The 14,357-nt window shown below is 35.5% G+C and overlaps 1 protein-coding gene across 2 annotated transcripts in view; it reads left to right on the forward strand.

The window, feature by feature from the left end:
- The window catches only part of FOXN3 (forkhead box N3), a 496,195-nt gene that overhangs the window by 122,203 nt on the left and 359,635 nt on the right, over nucleotides 1-14,357 (forward strand). Inside the window, exon 1 of one of the 2 annotated variants that reach the window (XM_051977426.1) lies at nucleotides 10,820-10,854. The exons of the other annotated variant lie outside the window; for it this stretch is intronic. The gene's annotated coding sequence lies outside the window, so the exon portion shown is untranslated. Of the gene's footprint in view, nucleotides 1-10,819; nucleotides 10,855-14,357 lie in introns of those variants that run through there. 2 annotated transcript variants of the gene reach the window in all.

Consider the following 14,357-nt stretch of genomic DNA (forward strand, 5'->3'; position numbering starts at 1 on the left):
TTGACAATTAGGTGTTAAGCTCATTTGTTTCTCACCGCTAGAGTAATAATGTTCTCCTCATTTTAGTATTTCTGGGACAAAGTCGATATCACACTATTCAAACTATAGCTCTGGTTTTGCCTCCATTGCCAAATTTGATGACAATTCATATCCTTTAGTGATTCCAGGAGTAATTTTAGAATCTTAGCATTTCAGTGTTACAATATTAAAATATATTATTAGATTATAGCATTAGATTATATTGCAATATAACATTAAAAAATCCTCTAAACATATAATAATAAGTGAAAGGCATAGTAGATGAGCTCCAAAGTTTCTTCCAACTCTAAAAGATTATAAGTATGAAATTACTTCCATCCAGCATCTTATAGTTGATTTCAGATCCTCTTTCTGTTTACATATGTCTTCACTGAGTACTTTCCATGTTTCTACTTCATTTGACTGGTTTAATAACTCAAGGAACAGGCAGTGCAAGTGTTATTATCCATGTTTTACAAATGAAGAAACCCAGACATAGCCAGGTAAGATGATTTTCCTGAGGCTGTACAACTACTATCAAGTCAAATCAAGTCAGCAAACATTTATTAAGCACATGCTGTATGCCAGATACTGTGATAAGTACTGGAAATACAAAGAAAGGGAAAGAGATTAAAAATAGTCAGTCCCATGCATGCAAGGAGATCATAATTTATTAAGGGAAGATAATTTCTAAAGGGAGATTGAAAGAGAGCACGACAAACTAAGTTGGAGGCAAGGCTATTGGAAAGGAGAAGTCAGAAGAACAGATTTTAATTCCTGACTCCATCTTGGCAGCATGACTGAGAGTGAGCCATTTGATCCAAATAACTGTTTCCTCATCTGTGATGTGGAAAAAAATAGTTCTTGTGTTGTCTGTTTCACTGAGTTGCGAAGAGTGGCCTATATATATTTATGAATTATTACTATTATATTTTAGCTGTTTCAACTTGACAAAATCTTTTCATGGAAAGACTTTCCCTCGTAAAAATAAAGGACTTGAAGCAGCTAGGTGGCACAGTGGAGAGAGCACAAGCCCTGAAGTCAGGAGGGCCTGAGATCAAGTAACAGCCTCAGACACTCTTTACACTTCCTGGTTGTGTGACCCTGGGCAAGTCACTTAACCTCAATTGCCCCAGCAAAAACAAACAAATAAATAAATAAAAATAAAATATAAAGGACTTAGATTTTATGAAGGAGGAGGAATAAAGCATATATTAAGCACTTTGTTTGTGCATAGCACTGAGCTAAGTATTAGAGGTACAAAAAAAGTAAACTTTCTATTCACAAAACCACATGTTGAATGTTTCACTTGCAAGTAAAAAAAGTCCCATGGTCCTTAGGCTACAGTGGCAAAGGAGATGGAATTGCCTCTTCTTTAATGTCATTTCTGCTGATAAAATGGTGAGTTTCCAATATTGATCCATTTGACAGTGATAAAAAGAAATTATTCATTGTGTTACTGAAGGTTGCAAAAACATAGCACCTACTGAATATCTAGAGAGACATGATCAAGTAGTCATAATAGATGCCTGAAGCTCATTTTTTAAACAAACTAATAGACAGCAAATTCCTGTACTTCATAGCTACCTCTCAAAATATTGAAATATCAACCTGTCAATTGGGGAATGGCTGAATAAGTTGTTGTATATAATTGTGATAGAATATTATTATGCTATTAGAAATGATGAACTAGGGGGAAGCTAGATGGTCCAGTGGATAAAGCACCACCCTTGAAGTCAGAAGGTCCTAAGTTCAAATCTGACATCAGATACTTAACACTTCTTAGCTGTGTGACCCTGGGCAAGTACTTAACCCCAATTGCCTCAGTTAAAAAACAAAACAAAACAAAACAAAAAAAAAAAAAACTGATGAGCTTTACAAACTAGGAAAAACATGGATAGACTTGAGCAAAATGAGTAGAACCAAGAGAACTTTGTATACAATAATAGCATATTTTTAAAAGAATAACCTTGTGACCAAATAATTTTTACTCTTCTAAGTACACAAATTAACTTAGAGATGACCTATGAAAGAAGCCTGCATCCAGAGAAAGAACTAATAAATAAAAGTATGCATAGAATGATTTTACACATATATACACACACATACAGATAAACATACATACATCTACATATTTGTGTCTAATAGTAAGTGAGGGGAAGGAAAGAAAAAAAGTTACATAATAACTTTATTACGTATTTAAAAGGAGTAACAAGTTGTATATAGTAGCTTTGCAGCTTCATGTGAAATCATCTTTTTTTAAAAAATTATATCATATTATGGAAATGCTTATTTTAATTCATAAATTTAAAACAAAATAAATGGAATTTTAAAAATCACCTGGACATAACACTGACTCACAAAAACTTAAGAGCAGCATAAAATAGATTTTCCCATCTTGAATACTCAAAACCCCTAACTATATGGAGAACAGCTTAAAAAATATATAGACCTAGAAAAAAGAAATCAAAATCATATGCAAACAGGAGGAAGTATATATCTTCCCTGTCTTCCAGGCTGCTCCTGAAGTTAGCCTGAAGAGTTTTTGTGAGTCTGTAGAAAGTGAGATTGTATCCCAATATGTCCATATGATCATACAGATTGTTAATTTTTTCTACTGAAGGAATAGCCTAATGAACATTAAGCATAAAAACATTTAAGAAAGTCAAATTTATCCAGGAACACTAATATCTGAATTCCATCACACTTTACAAACAATAAATAAATAAAATTGCACAATAAAATAATAAACTGTTATCACATAGCATCTTAAAAAGTTGACAGACTGCTGCCTTACACATATTTTCTTCCTAGGTATCACAGGCATTATCCCCATTTTGCAAAAGAGGAAGCTGGCTCAGGAAGAAAGTACTTGCCCTAGGTCACGTGACTAGCAAAGGACCAATTTAAGAGCTAGAGAACACAGTACAGTAGCTTGTCTCCCAGACCTATACTCCTAAAGGCAGGTGAATTATCCTTCCTTGAAAAATGATTTTAAAGCCTACTTGCCATCTTCTTGATGCTAATCTGAGAACAAAGATGATGTGATCTGAAATAGGAAAAAAAGAAATGAATTTCTATCTAAACTGCCTCTGTGCAATAGGGCACATAAGGGCACAACAGACCTTCCCTGATGTTTCCCTTTCCCTAACAGCTGGCAGGGGCCTGGGGCTCAGACCCATAACTCTTTGCACCTGCAGAATGATATTAAAAACTAGTTGTGTCTTTGTCAAGTAAAAAGGAGCATTCCTAGAACTCCTGAAGAAATTCTTGAGTTTCATTTTAATATTTTTCCAAAATGGAGTTAACCATGTAGTTCTAGAATCAAAATTAAATAAGATGATCCTAAGAGAACTATCTTAGCTCTAAGGTTCCTTCTAGCTGCTAGAGCCAAGGTTTAGTTACTCTTATAGCATCCATATGGTTGTGGGCGCACCCACCAACCAATAGATGGTCTGGGTAGCCAATGTTTTTTCTCTCAGTCCATTACAGTCTCGCTAGCATACCCTCCAGCTGGCCCAGTTTCTCTGTGACTCAGCTTAGATTTTGATTTTGGTAGAAAGATACAAAAGCAAAGATAGAATTGGTCTTTTGTTTCTTTGTTGACGGTGGGGAAAATATATTCTCACTTTAAAGGACCTGCTTCAACAACAACAATACTTTGGTTGTGCCTCTTTCACAGAGCTCAGTTCATCCAGTTGTTGGTCTTGTTTGATATCCTAAGATCTTGGAATATTATTTTCTTTATCTTAAAGTGGATTTTTGATTAGGGATTTTCAGAAAGTTTTCCTTGCTGGATAACTTAACTGGGACCAATGTCTAAGTACAGGGCACTGTAATAGACTCTGGGTTTATAAAAATGGAAAAATGATATTTTCCATTTCCTCAAGGAGCTTATAGTCTAGTGGGAGATTAAGAGGTGTTTCACAGATAATTGCATAAAGAAAGTTAGAAAATGTTAAATAAAGAATGTAATGTAATGTTATTGTCCTATAAGAAATGGTGAGCAGGCTGATTTCAGAAAAGCCCAGAAAGACTTACATGAACTGATCCTGAGAAAAGTGAGCAGAATCAGGAGAAGATTGTATACAATAACAGCATGATTATCTGATAATCAATTCTGATAGACTTAGCTCTTCTGGACAATATAAGAATGTAAGACAATTCCACTAAACTTGGTATGGAAATTGCCATCTACATCCAGAGAAAGAACTATGGAGACTAAATATGGATCAAAGCATATTATTTTCACTTTTTTGCTTGCTTCCTTTTTTTCTCATACTTCTCTTCCCTTTTGTTCTGATTTTCATTTCACAACATGACTAATATGAAAATGTGTTTGAATTGATTGTACATGTATAACCTTTATCAGATTGCTTGTTATCTTGGGGAAAAGGGAGAGAAAAAATATTTGAAACTCAAAATTGTACACAAATGAATACTGACAACTATCTTTACATGTAATTGGAAAAATAAAATACTATTGAGGGAAAAAGTGTTAAATACATAGGAGAGGTCAAACAGGGAAAGATGAGATTTTCACAGAGAGAGAAGTCATTCTAGCTGGGAGTTTGCAATGTCTTCCTGAAAGAAGAAACTGAGTTAGATCTTGAATTCTTTACCCAGTTTCCATGCACTTAAAAATAATGTCCACAACCTAATACTAAAACCATTTGGAATGAATATAAGGACTGGCTCTATTTTGCATGAAAATACAGGACAGTGTCACCTAGTGAGTTCTACCAGTAAATTAAATTCATCCCAGTAACAATAATAGTGACACTTATCCTTTATTATTCTCTACCAATTCAGCATAGCATAGGGATACTAGGAGAGAAGAAAAATAGTTCTCCAAATAGCTAGAATTGGATAAACCAATCACTTATTAATCTCCCAACTGGGTTCCTTACCTCCAGTCTATCCTTATTTCAATCCATTCGAGATTCAGTTGTCCATATAGAACTCCTATGTATAACTTTGTTCTTAAAAACATTTTTATGGATGCTTTTTTATATTTCACTAAACAATTACAATTAATTAATTCTAATTAACTTATACTTTAACATATTTAACATGTATTGGTCAACCTGCTATGTGGGGGAAAGGATCGGGGGAAGGAAGGGGAAAGTTGGAACAAAAAGTTTTGCAATTGTCAATGCTGAAAAATTACCCATGCATATATCTTGTAAATAAAAAGCTATTAAAAAAAGATGCAGTTCCTATCTTTCACTTCATAAAACAAAAGTTTTGATCTTTTCCATTAATTCCTTCATTTGCCATTTTCGTCATATAATTCATCTGCTCAATGACCTTTGCTGCTTTTCTGTTGTCTATAGGGATAAAATCCAAACTCCTTGACCTGACATTCATCCTTATTTCAGCCTACCTTTTCAGCCTGATTTCATAGTACTTCCCTTAAGGTTCTCTGCATTGCATCTAATTTGAACTAATAGCTCTTTCCTATTTTTGTCTTGCCTCCCCTTCCTTTGTGTATTGGTATGGGCTATCACTTATGTCCTGAAGAGACATCCTCCACATTTCTACCTGATTACATCTTTCTATTCCTTCAAGACTTCCAGGAAACCACTGCAGCCTCTCAACTTGATGTAAATTTTCTCTTCTCAATTTGACTTTTCCTGTGCAATTCACAAGTTCTAATTTGCATCATACAGTAATATTTTTATGCATTTGTCTTAACATTCCCCCACCCCCATTTGATTGAATGCTCTTTGAGGACAGCACTGATGGCATTTTTGTAACTCCAGGACTTCTTACAACTTCTTGTCCATCATAGAAGTTCACTAAATGTTTGACTTGGAATATTAAAGTACCTCTAGCTACAAGATGCTGCAAATACAAGAAAAAAAAATTAAGATGCAATTCCTGATGCCCATCAATTGAAGAATGACTGAATAAATTGTGACATATGAATATTATGGAATATTATTGTTCTGTAAGAAATGACCAGCAGGATGAATACAGAGAGGCTTGGAGAGACTTACATGATCGGATGTTGAGTGAAATGAGCAGGACCAGGAGATCATTATATATTTCAACAACAGTACTATATGATGATCAATTCTGATGGACATGGCCCTCTTCAGCAATGAGATGAACCAAATCAGTTCCAATAGAGCCGTAATGAATTGAACCAGCTACACCCAGCAAAAGAACTCTGGGAGATGACTAAGAACCACTACATAGAATTCCCAATCCCTCTATTTTTGTCTGTCTACATTTTTGATTTCCTTCATGGGCTAATTGTATACTATTTCAAAGTCTGATTCTTTTTGTACAGCAAAATAACTATATGGACATATATACATATATTGTAATTAACTTATACTTTAACATATTTAACATGTATTGGTCAACCTGCTATGTGGGGGAAGGGGTCAGGGGAAGAAGGGGGAAATTTGGAACAAAAGATTTTGCAATTATCAATGCTGAAAAATTACCCATGTATATATCTTGTAAATAAAAAGCTATTAAAAAAAAAGATGCAGTTCCTATCTTCAAGGATTTTTATTCTAGTTGGAGAATTAGGCCATACACACAAATAACTATAATAGAAATTAGACAGTAAGCATGAAGAGGCAGTCAGTTCAAAGTGCCATAAGAAGTCTCAAACAGAAGAAAGCCCTTTATAGCCAAGTGGAGCATAATTTAAAACTCAAGTACTTTAGAGATTGTTTCATCTTACTGATTTTGTAGGGGAGGAAACTAAGGCCTTCAGAGGTTGTGACTTTTCCCCACTGTCACACACACAAAAATGTCAAATCTAGTGCTTTTTCTATAGTACCATGGACTCCACAAAGTTTCTGCACTGATATTCATGTACCTACTCATAGATAATCCTCTCAAGGCCCTTGCTTAGAACCCAGTTACTTTTACACATAATTTTAACCATAATATAATTATATCAGACAGACATTTATAGAATTATTTATTTTGTTTTAATCCTTTTGGAATAGAAATATATTGCATACTAGTAGGAACTATGCCCAAAGAATTATCAAACTGTGCAGATTTATAGATCCTTGAAGTATTGGAATATCTAACAAGTGTAGAATTCTATGGTATATTAGAACAGGGAAGAAGGAACTGCTAAATTTAGGCAAATCCATAGTAATAAAAAGTAATCATAAGGAAAAATAAACTATATTATAAAGATAAACAATTTTATATATGTATAAAGATATACCATAAAGATAAAGAACTATAAAAATCAAAGAGAAGAATTTTTTAAGGCTAATAGCAAACTACACATATCTATATATATATATATATATATATATATTATATATGTTATATATATATATACACACACACATTTATATGTGTGTGTGTGTGTGTGTGTGTGTGTGTGTGTGTGTGTGTGTGTGTGTAGGGAGCAAGTAGTCTCCAAGATTATCAACATTTTGCAATATGTTGGTAGATGCTTAGCCAGGAAAAGGCTAATTAAGGGGACTCAGTATGCAGTATATTTCTTTTTCTTTTATTAAAGCTTTTTTATTTTCAAAACATATGCATGGAAAATTTTTCAACATTAACCCTTGCAAAACCTTGTGTTCCAATTTCTCCCCCCTACCTCCTCCCTCTCCCCTAGATGGCAACTAATCCAATATGTGTTAAGTATGGTAGAAATATATGTGAAATCCAATATATGCATACATATTTATACAATTATATTGCTGCCCAAGAAAAATCAAATCAAACAGGAAAAAATAAGAAAGAAAATAAAATGCAAGCAAACAACAACAAAAAAGAGTAAAAATGCTGTGTTCTCACAGTCCTCTCTCTGGGTACAGCATCACAAGATCTCATTGTTGAAGAGGGCCACATCCATCAGAACTGATTATCGTATAATCTAGTTATTGCCGTGTACAATGATCTCCTGGTTCTGCTCATTTCACTCGGCATCAGTTCATATAAGTCTCTCCAGGCCTTTCTGAAATCATCCTGCTGATTGTTTCTTTCAGAACAATAATATTCCATAACATTCATATATCATAACTTACTCAGCCATTCTTCAACTGACGGGCATCCATTCAGTTTCCTATTTCTTGCCACTACAAAAAGGGCTGCGACAAACATTTTTGCACATGTGGGTCTCTTTTCTTCTAAGATCTTTTTGAGATATAAGCCCAGTAGAAACACTGCTGGATCAAAGGGTATGCACAGTTTGATAATTCTTTGGGTATAGTTCCTAGTAGTATGCAATATATTTCTATTCCAAAAGGATTAAAACAAAAGAAAAAGTTTGGGTATTTCAGGGAATGAGTTTTAGATATCTGAAGAATTCACTTCAGAAAGGGAATTTCTTATTTAAATTTTAAAAATTTAATATTAATTTTAAAATTTCGAGTTCCAAATTCTTTTCCTCCCTTCCCCATCCACTGAAAATATAAATAGTATAATATTCATTGTACATGTGATCATGTAAAACATATCTCCATATTAGTAATGTTGATTTAAAAAGCCAAGAAAAATAAAGGAAGTACAAAAAAATGCTTCACTCTGCACTCAGAGTTTATCAGTTCTCTCTCTCCTTTCCTCCCTCCATCCCTCCTTTTTTCTCTCCTTCCCAATCTTCCTTTCTCTCTCCTTCTCTCTCTTCCTCCCCCCCATCCCAGTAGATAACATTTTTTCATCATGAATCTTTTGAAATTCCTGTGGATTTTTATATTGATTGAAAAACTCTTTAAGTTCTTCATCATTGATCATCATTATAATATTTTGTTACAGTATACTGTATGCCCCTGATTCTGCTCATTTCACTTTGTATCAGTTTATTTAAGTCTTCCCAAGTTCTCCTCAACCCATTGCCCTTTGTCATTTCTTATAGCTCAATCATATAATACCTTGTTTTTTGATATTGAGTAAATGAGACATAAATTTTTAAAAAGGCTTTGTATTTTTCTAATAGATCTAATAATAGAAATGAGACATAAATAAAAAAGACCTTGTACTAGTCTAGTAGACTAACCTAACAGATTTTAATAATAGATTCTAATTAGAATCTTAGAATCATTACTACCACAAGTAACCACTTTCCCCCTCACCTCTTTTTGAAAACTTTTGACTTCCTTGAAGGTCTCATCTAAAAATCTTACCTTTTCTCCCAGGAAAGAAGGCTTTCCTAGTCCTATTTAGTATTGATGTCTTCCTTCTGAGATTATCTCCACTATATATATATATATATATTATATATATATATATATATATATATATATATATATATATATATACACACACACACATACATATATACATACACATATACTCATACAGGATAAAATGGAGATAATCTATATAATTCATTCTCTCTCTCTCTCTCTCTCTCTCTCTCTCTCTCTCTATATATATATATATATATATATAGCTATTGACATTTAGAATTTCCCATTAGCACCTTGAAGGCACGAACTGTTTCTGCCTTCCTTGTGGACCCTGTAATGATTATTTACTTGACTTTCTTTTAAACTGATTGATAGTGTAATTTTCTAGTTATTTTGGGAGGACCCAAAGACTCAATTTAGGTGGCTGACAGCACAGTGTCTTTTTAAAAGAGTGTGATACCACTCATCTCCATTGAGATGCAATTTTTAGCTTTGCTAACCCTGGTTGACGAAGGCTATAATAGAAACAGTCTGTTTAGGGAAATACTTCTATGCTTTGATAGAACTGGGAGCTTATCACTGAAGATGACTTATTTCAAGCATCAAGATCTCAGCCCTTCCATACTTTTGTATAAGGTCTTCCTAAGGAGCTACTTAAAAAAAAAAATTCTATTATATCCAATTTTCTCCAGGAAAGCCTCCCCAACTTTAAGCTGGCCCTTAGGAGACAGACATACCATCTGTTTGCCCGTCTTGTTCTTGAATTTCTAACTCAATTGGATTGGACCAGCCAGAGTTTCTGCTATGCTGATGGAGCCTCCATGAGTCTTTATGCTTCAATGAGGTGTCAGAATAGGACTTCAGTGAAGGTTTAGGGAGGAAACATTCCCTGGCATTGCTCCCCCACCCTCTCTTCATGGACTCTTCTGTAGTGTGGAGTAACAGAAGAGAGAACCCATCTGACTCTCTGAATACTTTATAGAATTTGTAGGCTAAATGTTGGACTTTGACTATAAGGTTATAGTCATCAAGTTATAAGAGATCAAGTTTTGTTGAATATCTGTGACTTGAGTCTCATTTATTCTTTGGAAACTGAACCTTAGAGTCATTTAGTCTCAATCCTAGTCCTTGACCCATGAAAACCATAGGCTGCCATGTTTTCCTTTGATTGGTGGCACTGATGGGGTACAGCTTCTAGGGGAAACATTGCAGTGATGAGACTGACCTTAAAGTACATTTGTTCTAACAATCTGTCTGTCAATAATTCTAGTCTTCTGGCCTTAGTGTAGTCCTATAAATATTGCTGACTGTCAGATAATCTGCTGGTCTGTTATAACCAAATTCCTGAGACAATAATGAATAGACTCAGTTCCATCTCTGGGCCATAAAATTAGCATATCAGTGACATGAAGAACTGGATAAATTTATCTCTTCACTCCTAATTCTTTGCTAAATCTCTTTGGAATTTAGCTCACTTCAATTGGCATTGCAATTATAATAAACTTTGCCCCTCGACTTGGAGATGGGGTTCAAGCCTGCAAATTTTTTTGAAATGCCTCAGAACGCCAATCTATGACCCCAACTTTTTGAACCTCAACAGCACCACAGGGCTGATATCTTCTTCTTTCCCTAGCTACAGAAGAATGCTGAATTTGGAGTTTCCTTACATTTTGTGTGGACTGAAACATGTTCATGTTGTCTTCCGCAGTGGCATGTAAGTTCTTTCTAATAAGTAAGGGTTATATAATTTTTTGTGTTTGTGCCCTCAGTGCTTAATATAGTGCCTGGCACTTAGTAGGTACTTAATAAGTGCTTGATAGACTAACATCTAGATTCAAACCTTGCCTCTGACATATTATTTGTATAACCCTAAGCAAGTCACTTAATTTCTCCCAAATTATTTTATCATCTGAAAAATGGAGATAATAATGCTACAGAGTACCTACTTCACAAAGTCATCAGTTAACAATCCTTTATTAAATGTTTACTATGTGCCAGGTATTATGTCAAGTACTTGTTAAAGGCAAAACAGTCCTGCTTAAGGAGTTCAGAGTATAATGAGGGAGACAACTAATGTAAATTGGGGGTAATCTCAGAGGGAAGGTAAGAAGGATTGAGAAAGGCTTGCTGAAAGAGCTGAGGTTTGAAGGAAGTCTGGGAAATGAGAAGATGAGGAAGCAAGTGATTCTAGAATGGCGGAAAACCAGTGGAAAAAAATCTTTAAAATATGTGTGAGGAATAGCAAAACTCAACTGAGTTTTTGAAAAGCACTTTACTAACTTTACAAGGCTATATAAATATGCTAGCTGCCAGAATCCTCAGTTGTTATCGTCTTCTTTCTTTCTTTCTTTCTTTCTTTCTTTCTTTCTTTCTTTCTTTCTTTCTTTCTTTCTTTCTTTCTTTCTTTCTTTTTTCTTTCTTTCTTTCTTCTTTCTTTCTTTCTTTCTTCCTTCTTCCTTCCTTCCTTCCTTCTTTCTTTCTTTCTTCCTTCCTTCCTTCCTTCCTTCCTTCCTTCCTTCCTTCCTTCCTTCCTTCCTTCCTTCCTTCTTCTTCCTTCTTTCTTCATCATCAACAACTCCTCCAACTTCTTTTCCCAGCCTCTTCTTCCATGTCCTGGGTGACCACTATGACCTCTTTCTATCTCCTCTTGTCTTAAGGCCAAGAGGGCTTCTTCACCTCTTTACATAAGTAATTAGTTTTGAGAGCAGATACTAGTTTTTTCTAGCATGGGTGTGTTAATTTTCAGAACTCTGCATTTATAAAACATAAAGTTGATTGTTTAGTCAGGAGAATGAGTTTAATTCAAGCTGGGCATTAGGCCGAATTTTAAATGTAACCATTTTCACCTAGACTGTATATTTTTGACTAGCCCAAGGGAGTAGAAAGTAACTAAATATTTGAACAGATTGTTTTAGTCAATGACAATAAATAACCTCAAATATTTAAAATGGTTTTTCTAAATCTTAAAATGCATAACTATTTTGGCAGACAATAACTAATAAGTTGGGCTGTTTGTTTTTTGTTTTGTTTTGTTTGCATGTTTTTGGCTTGTCGTTTTTAATGAACGAGTTTAAGGTCTCTCCCTAGATCTAAATGAAAGCTGTTTGCATAAACCAGGACAGTGATTTGAACTCAGAGCAAATTAAGAAATTTCCTAGTTTGAGGGAAATTATATTATTCTGTGAGTGGCACTAGATTTCCATCTCATTACTTAGTTATTCATTATTTCTGATTCTTGGTCTGGAAAAAAGTAAAACGAGGGATGGTAGATAGATCAAGCCCTGACTAAACCCTTCCGCCTGATTTCAATGATAGCTTCCCTCATGCGAGATCCCTTGGAAGAAAGGAACATAACTCTTTTTAAGGATCCACTTCAGAAAGTTTGCAGGGCCTTTCCGTCTGCCTTTCACAGAACAGAACTGATATAAGAACTGTCTGGAGACACGTTTCTCCCCTGCAGACAGTTACCCAGAAAAGGGTTTTGTTAAGCCAGGGGAGGATGGTTACCTCTCTAACCTTCCCAAAACCATTAGAGAAATAAAGTAAGTTGGATTTCCTATTTTTCCCATGGGAATTGGGGAGAAATCTCAGTATAGCTGTGCCATCTTGCGCAAGCACCCAGCAGGCTTGTGTGTTGGTACCACAAGTTTCTGCCATCAGAATTTTTCATGTGTGTCATATGTATTTAGTACATCATTTGATAATGTGGGAAAAGAAATATTAAAGCAGCAAGGGACTAAAGGAGAATGAAGATGAATGTTAGCGTTCCCCTGGGGTTCATGGGTGAAGGAATTAACACAGCTTGGCACTCTACCCTAGCTGTGTTTGTTTCCATGGCAACAGCTACGTACATGTTTCAGACTATCTACAGTGACACAGTTGCAGAAATAGTAGCTTGCAGGTTTCTGATATCGCATCAGTGGACAGGCAGCACGCACTATATTAAGTAAGTGTAAAAGAATTTAAAATATAGCTCTGGATTCAGATGTATGCGAGTTCGGCTGAGCAATGTACCAAGTGTTGCTGCATCCCTCCTCCCAGCTGTAGAATCATCTGGGCAAAGTTGGAAGTTGCAGGGTACCGTGCAAACAATCGTCCTTGCTTGGGGAAATAACATCAAATGTAGCCAATGTGTGTGAGTTATAAAGGTAAGGAAATGGTCTTTCCAGATGAGATCCTTGAAGAAGAATTTTGTCGCTGGGGTTTGCAGGGAGAGCGGAGGGGAGGGGGAAGACGGCGGCGCGGCAAGGGGAGAGTTGGCTGGTACTGGTGGGGTGGGGGAGTCAGGTCTGGTAGGCTTGGTAGAAAATAGCTGAGCCTTAACAGCAAATCTAATTTGCGGTTGAATTTTTTAACTGCCGCAGAGTTTAAGGGAACTAATGGTATTAAATGGGGGGAGGGAGGCGCGGGGAGGGGGGGAGGAGATTGTTTTCAATTTTGAAGGAAAAACAAAAACAAAAACAAAACACTGAGATGAGGTGGAGTGCGGGGAGGTTTGTTTTGTGATGCAATTAATGCCAAATTGGGATTCCATTGTCTTTTCTGAGCGCTTATGTAAATCTCCCTCTCTCTTCTGTCTCCTAGATGACCCTGGTTTGTCTTTGACATTAGTACTTTTTAGTGGCATCTCTGTTTATATTGTTCTGCCATAGCACAGACTGATCTCCTCTTAGTGTTGCTTAGAGGACACCCGAGTAGATAAGACTTTGCAAGTGTGTGACTTTGCAGTCCAATCGCACAATAATTTGGGGGAAGAAATGTACAAATGAGTATTTATTTAAGAGCTTGCCAGCCCTCTGCGTTTGAATGGCAGCCTAGGTATTAGGTTAATGGGTTTCAACTTCTGCATCGTGATTATGAGGGCTTTCAAGGCTGTAGTAGTTCAATTTATATTGAGTTTCTATGTCACAATATTTCTGTTTATGTCCATTATTCCATTTAAGAAATGCATTTACCTTATAGTTTTATTATTCATGTATCAGCTGAGGCAAATAGGATGGTAATTTAAGCTAATCTATTCATTTGAGGAGGATTATCTGTCCAGAAGTGGACTTCTGTGGAAAGTGGCATGCTACATGTGCCTCTTTCCATGTCTAGGAGACTTTTATGAAAAGATGCTGTGCCCAGCACCTACAGCTCAGCATGTTCCTGTCTGGCTGTTTGGGTTAGAAAGGGAAAAATTCAGTAAAATGAAAGGAATGCAAGAGATAAACCTCT

The sequence above is a fragment of the Antechinus flavipes genome, chromosome 2 (genome assembly GCF_016432865.1).
Source record: "Antechinus flavipes isolate AdamAnt ecotype Samford, QLD, Australia chromosome 2, AdamAnt_v2, whole genome shotgun sequence".
Taxonomy (NCBI): Eukaryota; Metazoa; Chordata; class Mammalia; order Dasyuromorphia; family Dasyuridae; genus Antechinus; species Antechinus flavipes.